Below are 11,833 nucleotides of genomic sequence, written 5' to 3' on the forward strand. Positions count from 1 at the left end.
TTTGCCACATCCTCCACCACTTGTTACTGTCTTCAACCAGCTGTCTTCACTTATTCATGTTTCCCACCTTACCTAAAACATCCAGTCTTGGCAAACCCTACTTCACACCCACACAAGAGCCCTGCAAACCTGCCTTAAGTTCCTCAGTATGCCCTTTCATGTGCCCTTGTTTTTGCATTTGCTCCAAAATCGAACTGGAATTTTATACAACTGTGCCATTTGCCTGATGATTAATCCATGTCCTTCCAAATTCACTTCTTTCATTTGTGTCTCAGCCATATGTTTTATTGTGTCTATTATAACATAGTTTGCACAGAGTAACATTTTGATGCTTATGCCTTTGCCTTCCCTTGAGGTACTTCCATATTAGGGCCATGCTATAATTAGTATGCTTTCTTTGCAGCACCTAAGACAGTGCCACGGCACGCATTTGAGAAATTTTGTTGAACTTCTGTAGTTAAATCAACTTTAGTGCACCGTTTAACTTTATAAACCACAACTGCCGTACATCTAATCATCGTGGAATCCAAGTAAAGAATATTTTACACTATTTTTCTGTCGTCAACATTATAGACAGTAGAATTAACATTGTTTTCTTGTGAAATTGCAGGTATTAAACTATATAAGAAGAGAAAAATATATCTATGGCAAAAGAGTAAAGAATAGTTAATGTATTTAGTAGGGAAGAGTAATTTTCAAAATCAATGAATTTAATATATGATAATTATAGATGTTTCTTTGCATTAGTCTGTATATCCTAAGTTTTCTAGATTAAAATTCAGTTTCTTTATTATAATATCAGAATAGGGAATTGCTGATTGGGCCCCCATTCTTGCTGTAAACAACAAATAAAGAAACTCGTAGTTAGTGCAGCCATTATAGAGGTTCCTCAAAAAATTAGAAATAGAACTACCTTACGATCCAACAATCCTACTTCTAGGTATATATGCTTCTGGGTTAATGGTCAAAGGAAACGAAATCAGGATCTCAAAGAGATATTTTGCTCTACCATGATTATTTCGGCATTGTTTATAATACCCAATAGGGAAACAAGCTAAATGTCCATGGATGAGTAAATAAGTAAAAAAATGTGATGGATAGTATCTCCACAAAATGAATTATTATTCAGCCTTAAAAAAGAAGTCAATCCTGACATTTCCAACAGCATGGATGAACATGGAGGACATTATGCTAAGTGAAATAAGCCAGACACAGAAAGACAAATACTGTATGATCTCACTTATATTTGAAATCTAAATAGTCAAACTCGTAGAAACAAAAAGAAGAATAGTGATTACCATGGGCTGGTAGAAGAGGGAAACTGGGAGATGTTGCTCAAGGGATACAAAGTTTCGGTTATGCAAGACTGGTGTTCTGGAGATATAATGTATAACAATGTGACTGTAGTTAAGAATATTGTATTGTGTACTTTAAATTTGTAAGAGGATAGATCTTAAGTCTTCTCACCATAAACAAAGAAAAAAAAGAAAGAAAAACAAAATGGTAACTATGTGAGATGATGGATATATTAAGCAGTTTGTGGTGAATATTTCATAATGTATACATATATCATATTATCAAGTTGTATACCTCTAATATATATAATTTTTAATTGTTAATTATACCTCCATGAAGCTTGGGGGTGGGATGGGGAAGCTCATAGTTTGACCATAATTATACAAACCAAACACATTTTACATTTCTTCAAGCATTTTGGAAGCAACTTTCAATGTGCATAGTATATGTGAAAACCACAATTCATTTAAATTTGTGCATTAATGTACATGATAGATTTATCATAAGCTAATGTGTTTCTCAAAATTAGTATATGCAGTTTGTTAAGCTTATAATAGAGAGAAATAGGTGATGTAATCTCACACGTCAGGTAGTATGTTAGAATGATAACAAGTCTCCCATTGACTTCTGTTACAAATACACATAAAGGCAGACACACCTCTATTATGTAAGTTTGGAGAAACTCTTGGTCTCTTTTAAGTGTTCAAACGGCATAAGGAAAACACAATAGTCTTGTGGCAGAATTTGGCTAAACATTAGCTAAGAATCTAGTTTGGGTGAGGTGATAATCTGACAAATCATAAATCAGGGCAGAATCCTAAACCAAGGACACCATTCAAAAGAGAATAGTTTATTCAGCTTTCTAGATTCTTACACATACTTTAAACAAAGATAAGTATTCCTCAGCAATCCCAGCACTTGAATACCACTTATTTCATTAAAACTACTTGTAATATTTGTTAGGATTGTAATTAACCATCCTCTGTTGTTTATGAGATATAAAACTAGATAAATCCACATACTTCCATTAGACTTCTGGAGTACGAGCTTCTGAGTAGATCTTTCAAATGAGTACAAATGACCCCTGGTATGTCCATGTACATTTCACATCAGGGCACTTCAATATTAGACTGTTGTCTGTGTAGTATAATAAAGATTAAAACTAACTAGCACACACACACACACCGTTCATACTGAAGTAGATTTAAATAAACTATAAATAATATAAAACCATGGCTAATTTTAAAGTAGGCATATATTAAGTATAATAGAAATGTAGTTAAAACTCTGCTAATGATATAATAGCTAATATTTATTGAGAATGTAGTAGTGTCATTACTAAGTGCCTGGAATATTTCCTGGCTCATTATAGATACTCCATCAACTTTAGCTATTTAGTAATGAATGAGTAAATATGTCAATGAATGGATGAATGAACACCAAGCACTCTTATAAGTACTTTACGAGTAGTATCTTACGAAGTCTTCTCAGTACCTCTATGAAGTGACATTACACAAAGGCATTTTTCTGAGGCTGACACATTAAGGATTAAAATGTGGTGGCACCAGCATTGTAGTTTGGATATTAGACATTTTTATTTGTCTGTTTTCTTCTCTTTCACTAATATGCGTATCATTTATAGCACATGAACTGAATATAGGTGTTGAGTAAACAAAGGCATATGGCCAGGAAGCACACACATACCAGGTCTGATGGAACAACATTTGTTGGAGAAAGCCTAGAGACAAGAGAGAAAGCAAGTGTTCATTAAACACAGGGATCCAGGAGTCAGATGCAGCGGATCCAGGAGTCAGATTATGGGAGAGGTATCTCAAATTTGGTCTGGGTGACTTCTAATCTAGATGCTGGAAAAGAAACAGCCTTCCTTCTTGTGATGGATGAAAAGGGAGGACTGGCATGGAAGTCCTGTAGTTGTCCAAAACTGATTGCCTTAAGCACCCAGCTACTGCTGGTTTCCGTGGAGCTTGGAAGGGAGCTCAGCTCTTCTCTGCAAAGCTAGGCTGTAAGGGATTAGCCTTGAACAAATTAACCTTTAATTCATAAAGTTAAATCTTAATAATGATTCCTATCATTTATTAAATGAGCATTTACTTTACCAGAGCTAAGTGCCTGGGACTGTCTGAGCCAGCCTCTGAACTCTGTAATGATTCTAATGCATTCCATATAAAAAAGCAGTCTAGAAACTCTAAAGCAAAAGTCCTTTATTTTTACCAATAAATAAAATCTACAGAATTGAACAAGATTGGCAATAAAGATACAGCTTCTCCTTGATGGCTTCTTTAGTCTGACCCAGTAGAATCAGGTTTCTTGCAAATAGCTATGCAACTAGCACAACTGGGTGTTTGGGAACAGAGAATAAATAACCTTCCATTAAAAAGCTTAACATATTTACATTAGATTCAAATTTAAGTCTAAAAAGCAAAAGGTTTTGCTCCATAACAAAACCTTCATTAAAAATACAAACCCAAAATAGTGATTTAAATGGGATTGGCAAACCTCCAGTTTACACATTTCTCATGAAATTCAATTAAGTCAAACAAATACCAAATCCTGAGGAAATGTTAAGAATTTACTCTATTCTATTTAGATGAATAATATCAAATTTATTAGAGAAAGTGTTCTCAACTTTTTTAAGAAGTCAAGTACTTAATGGAGTTTGTAAAGCTATGTATTTCCTGATGGATGTTTAGCTTAAAATATTTCATAAATCTAAATACTTGCAAAGGAAGTGATTTCTGCATATGGAAAATACTGACTTTTTGAAATAAATTGGTTGCAGTACTTTTAAAAAAATGAATTCAGTGGTTCCTAAATACTAGAGGTATTTAATTCCTATGATCGCACATTTTAAAAATGCATGAAAAAGCCATTTTTAACATTCTTAACTTTTAAATTATTATTTTCTCTTGAACTTATATTTCCAGTTCACTTCTCTGATAGAATATTATCCTAAAACATGTTTTGATGCCTGAAATATTTTATTGATCACCTAAAATACTTCTCTGACACAAAATTATAAATCAGTGTTTGATATTCTCCAATGATTCAATAATGCTCAAGTTTTCTTCTGGATGATGTTATTATTACAGTTGTTTCTTAAGTTATTATTACAGTTCAGTTCTTTACAGTTGTTTCATGTATCCTTTGATGACTATAACTTATTGCTAGATTGAGACTGGGTCAAGCATTGATTCTATTCTTGTTTTCTTTTCTTTTAATAGATGCTAGCACTGATGACCACCTTCTCAGTGGTCCTCTCTTCCCCAGCATGGTTCCTCTGTGTGAAAAGTACTTTAACTCTCAGATACTTGCTTGTATCCATAAATAGCTAATAATATCAGGGGAAAAGCAACTGCTATCATCAGTTTATCTCTTTGTGATTCTCCCCTTTCTGGAATCCTAATGCTAATCCTAATCCCATTTCTACTGCAATTTTCTGATATCTTTAACAGATAATTTTATAAATTAGTTTTCTCTAGTTATTGTACTTAGGAACATTTGTCCACTCAAAGAATTACTCAACTCCATTCAAAAGTAGAGATCTGTCCTAACAGTGCTATTTGTTTGTTTGTTTCTCTGTTTTTCAACCTGCCTGTTAACAAAGTAAAGAAATTTTGGTACATTCATGCAATTGAATACTATGCATGATTAAAAAGAATGAAGCAGATTTATATGTCCTGATATGGAAACATCACCAAGTTATATTGTTATGGAACTAACCTTATTTTATATATACCTTCTTGAGTTAAATTTTTTCCTACATATATACATTAAAAAATACAAAAAAAAAATTAAAAAGTCCTGACAGTGGAGTTCTTTGAGTGAAGATATAAACTTAAGAATTGAGCCTCTTGTTACAGAATTGAAAATGAAGGAAAAAAATGTTTACTTTCTAAATATATGGAGAGAGCATTAACAGACAAGCTTTAATGGGATTACACCATATGTGAAAAATCTGGATGTTACAAGATTTGTACTCTAGTGTTAATCTTTTAGTTGAGTAATATTGGAAAGCCTCTGACTTCTCAGTGTCTCAAGATCCAATCTGTAGGTTGATAACACTAAATAATATAATTCCTTTCTAGACTTCTGTTACCCATTAATGTGTTATTCCATATCTGAAACCCTGACAGAATAAGTGGATAAGCATCTTATATAATCAGTATATGCTCCACTGAGGCATATATAAATACATATATAAATAAATATTATAAAAAATATAAATATGTTATACAATATATATGTTAATAGTGTATAATATGTTATATTATAATTATATATGTTAATATATGTAACATTCAATTTGTTAGCTACTCTGAAATAAAGTTTTAAGGTTGAACTACTACTTTCTCCATTGATACATTAGATCAATGATATAATACATAATGAATATAATAAATAAATATATAATCCATAAGTAATATATAATATATACTGCTATATATATTATTATATTATAAATATAATATATAACATTCAATTTAATTCAGTTCAATTAATTTAACTTAATCTGAAATAAGTTTTATGGTTTAACTAATACTTTTCTTTGATTTATTATATAAATATAATGATATATATGTGATATGATATTTTATATATGTATATACACTTATAGTATATAAGTGTATACTATATATAGTATAGTATATACACTATATATAGTAAATTATATATAGTATAAATAGTATATATAGTAAATATATATATAAAATATATATAAAGTATATATATAAAGTATATATAGTAAATTCAATTTACTAACTAACTTGAAGTAAAGGTTTTTAAACTTTAACTCTTTTAACTTTAATTTAGATTAACTTGTTATTCTGTGTGTGTGTGTGTGTGGTGTTCCATTTCGTTAAGTACAAGGTATATTTCTAAGTTATTAAGTTTATTTGATGATTACAAAAGAGCACTCTGGTTCCCAATAGCTTTTACTTTTATGGCTCTATTCCATTCTGAAAGCTTTTCGATTACTCTCTAATAGGCTTAGCTATTAAAGATCTTTTAAATTATAAATAGCATTTATTAGAATACTTTTTTTTTAAGTTTTAGGAGTTAATTACCCAAATTGATATAAATATTCCCCTCATAAGGTGTCAAATTTAATGAATGCATGAGCCAATTTATTATCAAAAAACATAAGAGCTAAATAATAATATCTAAATCTTATAGCCATTTAATTAGAATAATTTCAAATGCAATACTTTTGTGTTTGACTATGTCTGTGAGAAAACTGGTAGTCTTATTTAGGCTGGTCAGTGTGTATTAAAAATGTACATTCCCTATTATATTTAACACTGTATTAATTTAAGTAACAGCCACAGTGTTTTAGAATGCAGGTATAAAGCCACTGTAGCAGACGCTGTGGGTGCCCTGTCCAGATCTCCTGAATCCCTTTAACTGTTTCCCCAGCTTCTGTCCATTGCTTCTAAGAGTTTATACCTACAGTTCTCTTCAGAGGATTTATCTTGTCTCCTAGGAAGCTTTGTCTGCCCTCAAATGCAAACAACTGAAAATGTTTGGAAGTTTCACCAAGCACTCCTTGCCATCCAATTTTGGTTCCTTTAGCCTATCGACTAGTGTAGAAGTATGAAAATATTAATCCTGTGCTTTGAGACATGACAAACTCTGAGATATCATTTACACTCCAGAGATGCCCCACAGGATCAGGCCCAGGGTGAGTGTCCCCCTAAAATTGCACCATTTCTTGACTTCTTCCCCTTCTCTGTCCTGCTTCTCCCACCCTTTGGCTGAGTTATACTGAAAGTAATCTTTTAAATAAATCACTTGTATACAAAACCTTGTCTATTTCTACTTCTGGGAGAACTGACTTAAGACAGTCAACTTGTCATTGAGCAGCATCTTGCCATAGAGAAAAGACAAGACACTATCACCCTCACCCTGATCCTAACCACCCTTCCAAAGGAAACCACCACTTTGTAAGGGTAGAGGCAACTGAACAATTCTTTTACCCTGTAGCTGTGCTGCTGTAGGTCTACATCGAAGGTAAAATGACTGTCCTTGTGCAGAACATTCAGAAGCTCTGCCCACCCTGCATTCATCCTCCCTCAGCATGAACATGGGACATGCAATTAGCTATGCAGATAACATTAGTCTTATTGGAATTTTTCCAATAAATGAAAAGAGCATTTGACTCTTCACTGCATACCAAATGGATAATAGCTTCTTGTATGCAGTAAGGTTTTTCTAATCAAGTGCTTTAAAAGATATCTGTAGCCACTGTTTAAGTCCTGGAAGCAAAATATTCTTATCTTGATACGTTCGGGATTTTTTTCTCCAGAATTTAAATAACACAGCAGATGGCAGTATATTTGAAGCATTTCCAAATTATTTCACTTAAATGTAATTACATTATAGTCCTATTACAGAGAAAAAGAAAGGGGTGATAGAGGCCATGTTTAAATTAAAGAATCACATTCAGACTAAATTGTTAGGTATAAAAATACAGCTAGAGCAGATGGCAGAGGTGATATCATGCTTTGAAATCAAAATAAATCCTTGTTTTAATATAAATGAATGTTTTTGAAATGTGAAAAATTGTAATAAAAATAACTAATTTTAACCTTATTTGTTATTGTTTTGTAATAAGGGAATTTTTTATTAAAAAAACAAAAACCTTATTTAAATGCAACATACATTAATACTCTTAAAATTCCCTCCCAGATTAATTAATGCTGCAATTTACCTGCTTCTTTTAAAAAAAAAAAAGCTCAAATTATACGAGGTTGTATTTCCCTATGTGCTGGCATCAGAAATATACCCCAAAGAGCAGTATTATCTTTTTGTTTCACAAAATTACCATTTCTAGCAATAGGATTCTTGATTTTACACTTGTTTTTATCTTCTGGCCCTGATACATACGGTCCTTCAGGGGACAAAAAGTGTCCAGTGCTCTGCATTAATGCTTCTCAACTTTCAATTATGCATAAGAATTACATGGAAAAGTTGTTAAATCACAGGTTCCTGGTTTCCACTCCAGAGATTCCGTTGCAGTAGATCTGGGTTGGGACCAGAGAATCTGTTCTTTTTTATACAGTATAACAGTGCTAATGCTGCCTGTACCAGGAATCACATTTTCAGCAACACCCTCTAAGTAAAGGTATTCTTTTTTTTCCAAATAAAAGATTAACTTGGTAGTGGTTATCTGGTCCCATAAATTCTTTTCACCTCTCTTTCTATATATGATAGAGAATGCAAGATATTTTGTTTTTTATTTGCTTTGAGTTTTGAAATTGCAGTTTTAGGTTATTTTGCAGTATAAATTTTGGGATTCATCAAAAGCCAAAAGATTAGGTTTCTCAGAGCACATATTTTGAAGAAAATATCTAGCTGTTGACATGCTCATCAGAGCATCATGTCTGGAAAACTAGATAAATCTCCCCAAAAGAATTGACTTTTGAGGAGTAGTGTCAACTCATTTCATCCTTACAACTATCACTTCAGCTCTAACTTGCCCTCACCTGTCTTTCATTGGATGTTTGGCCTGTCCTTGATTGCTTGATAGCTTCCCATTATTTTTTGCCACATTGGGAAAAAGAAGTAAAAAGTGAGAAACCCCATACTGATTCCATCCTCGAAAGAAAAGTTACTCCATGTGGCTTGGAATTAACTAAACCTGGGACTGAATCCTGGTGCAGTTCTGGGACTCAGTCACATGGTATCTTCAACTTCCAGGCAGCTTGGGTCTATAATGACCTCCAAATCTCAGAGGACCCTTATAAGGTATTTTATCAAACAGTTATCTGTCTCAAATTTGAATATTTTATTGCAAAAATCTTAGAAGTTTTAGCCAGACTTTTGTTGTAGTTGTTAAATATTTTAGAGAAAATTTCATAGTTTTTCGTTATTGGATTGAAATCCTGGACACTCCATCTGTAATTATCTGTTTTATGAGATCTTGTACAAGATACTTTTCTCGGCTTCACTTTCTCTCATCTGAAATATGAAATGGACAAGATATCTACATTCACAGCTCAGAAGTCATGCTATTCCAAAAACAGTTCCTTGTACCACATTTCTCAAGTAATTTTCTTTTGGAGATGGTAAATATACAACATACTCTTTTTCCATGAGAAAGAAGGAAGATGAAGACAAATTAAGTTTGCATATATTTTCCAGAAGAAAACCATAATAAAATTATTTATGGGATTTAAACTACTTACCCAGGTCAATTTCCTAATCTCAGATGTAATGTTTAGGTTCTCTATAAACTTGCATTGCTTCATTATTTATACCCTTTGAGAAATCATACTACTACTCACTGCAATTAATTGACATTAGAGAGTAATGTTATTTAATAGATTTGAAATATTATCAAACTCTAGATTTGTTTAATAGACATAGCTTTCTGAATTCCTAAAATGGATTTTTAGAGAGGCATCATAAACATATAACGAAAATTAAATACTTTTAAGCAGCATATTTATATAAGAAGATACAGTTTGAAACAAGATCTAAAAGTACTAGTCTCAACTTATACCATTCCTAATTTTAATAACAGTTTGACAAAAACTTGGCTTTTATTATGCTTCCGTAGAAATTCTTTAACTTTCAAAGGAGCCGGACCCTTGCCATACAGGGCCCCGGGCCAACCATTTTTACAACTTTGGCGCCTGTTGTTCTGCATCCAAGTTTGTCACTTCATCAGAGCTAAAGCATCTCTGTTAAATCTGGAGAACAGCTTTCTGGGCAGAGCAGGAACAAATCTCTTTGGCCTCCTCCTCATGAATTCCCTCCACATCGTCAAAAGAGTACCTCAACATGGTGGACATTCACGTTGGATAAATTGCATAGATAGTAAGATGGAGATGCAGTAGTTTAAGTGAAAAAGATAGAGATTCTTATTTAGCCACAAGTATAATACAAGCTAACAGTGTAATGATACTGTATATAGATTAACACCTTGTATTCTGCTAACTTCAGAAAGTTTGTCTAATTTCAAACCTTGTATCTGAAGAAAGTATTTTGAAAAGGTACCCAGAGTAATTTTTTTAAACCTTAATATAACATAATAAGAATGACTGAAGGAACTAATGCTAACAAAACCATCTGACCAGTTGTAGGTTAGAGATGGAGATAAATTATTGTTGGATAAGGAGTGGGAATATACTATTGTTTGTAAAAATTTACAGTTAGATTATTCTGTGCTATTCCTGAAGATGAAATTAGGATGGAGAAGGAAAATATAACTGAAACTTATTTTGGCTCAGATAAAAATCAGCTTCCAAGAAATCATCGGTGGATAGCAGAGAAATAAACTTCCTCACCAAAATGATTAGAAACCTAATCACTAAAGGAGGTGTTAGCAGATATCATGTAACTAATTCTTAAAAAGACTCCTACCCTAGAATTAAATTAGAAAATAGAACTTCTGTTCTTCTGCCCAATTTAAAAAAAGAAAAAATCCATGATTCCTCAGTTTGAATGTGAGTTTCTTGAGGACAGGTCTTGCGTTCTTTCATACTCCTCAAGTTGGAAGCCTCTCTTAGAAATGGCTTCATGAATCACAGTGTCTCTTTTATCCTTAGTACAAGTGCATAATTTACCTAATGAGAGCAAATGAGCATCATAACAAAGGAAGAGAGTGATATAACCCAGTACTGAACACAGAGGAGATAGATGTTTTTAAATGAATGGATAGTTTTCAGTTTATCTCAAACCTTATTTTATAGATCTTCATTTTAACCATTATTGCTCATGATTTCTTTAGCAAATGATAACCAGAATCATCGTTACTTTTTATTGCCATCTGAGAAGTGATATAAAAAAATTCTTCTGTCTATATAGCTTTAACCTTTGTTTTCCCCAGAAGTCTAGATTTCCAGTGGCAGAATGTTTCCTTGCAAATTTATAGATGATGGAATATAGGTAACAGAGTATAACTAAGATTCCTTCAAGTGTGTACAGTGGAAGGTTTTTTGTTTCACTTATTTATAGGGCATTTTAAAAGTGAAAAAATTCAGGGGGAAAACTAGCAAAAGTTTGAAAATGTTATTGCTTAAAAGTAAGCATCAGATTACATTTTAAAATAAGTTTCAAATGCTATGCTTTTGCTAGATTTTCATCTCGAAACAATTTCTATTTGGTTGATCTTTATGTGGTGTTTCATATTTCCTGCCCCTAAGAAAATGTTTTTGGGTGTATTGGTACATTACCTTTGTGCAACACCGTTACAAGTGTGTTTAAAGAAAAAAAGAAGAAAACAATCTAGCAGGTTAACATATTAACATTTCGGTGTTAGAAATAGAGGCTCAAATTTCAAACTGCTGAATGGGTTTGGTGCTAGGAGGTCATTCATCCACTTCACAAAGATAGTACAAAATTGACAGCTTCGTATTAGGTGAACAAAATCATAGAATGAAAAGGAGACATACATAGTCTTCAGAATAAATCCTTTGTGTGGGTCCTTTCAAATGGTGCTGCACTATCATTTATATAAGGATGAATTTTCTGACATTTTCCAGTTCACAAAGATACATTCTCAAGTTTTCCT

This window comes from Pseudorca crassidens, chromosome 11, assembly GCF_039906515.1.
Source record: "Pseudorca crassidens isolate mPseCra1 chromosome 11, mPseCra1.hap1, whole genome shotgun sequence".
Taxonomy (NCBI): domain Eukaryota; kingdom Metazoa; phylum Chordata; class Mammalia; order Artiodactyla; family Delphinidae; genus Pseudorca; species Pseudorca crassidens.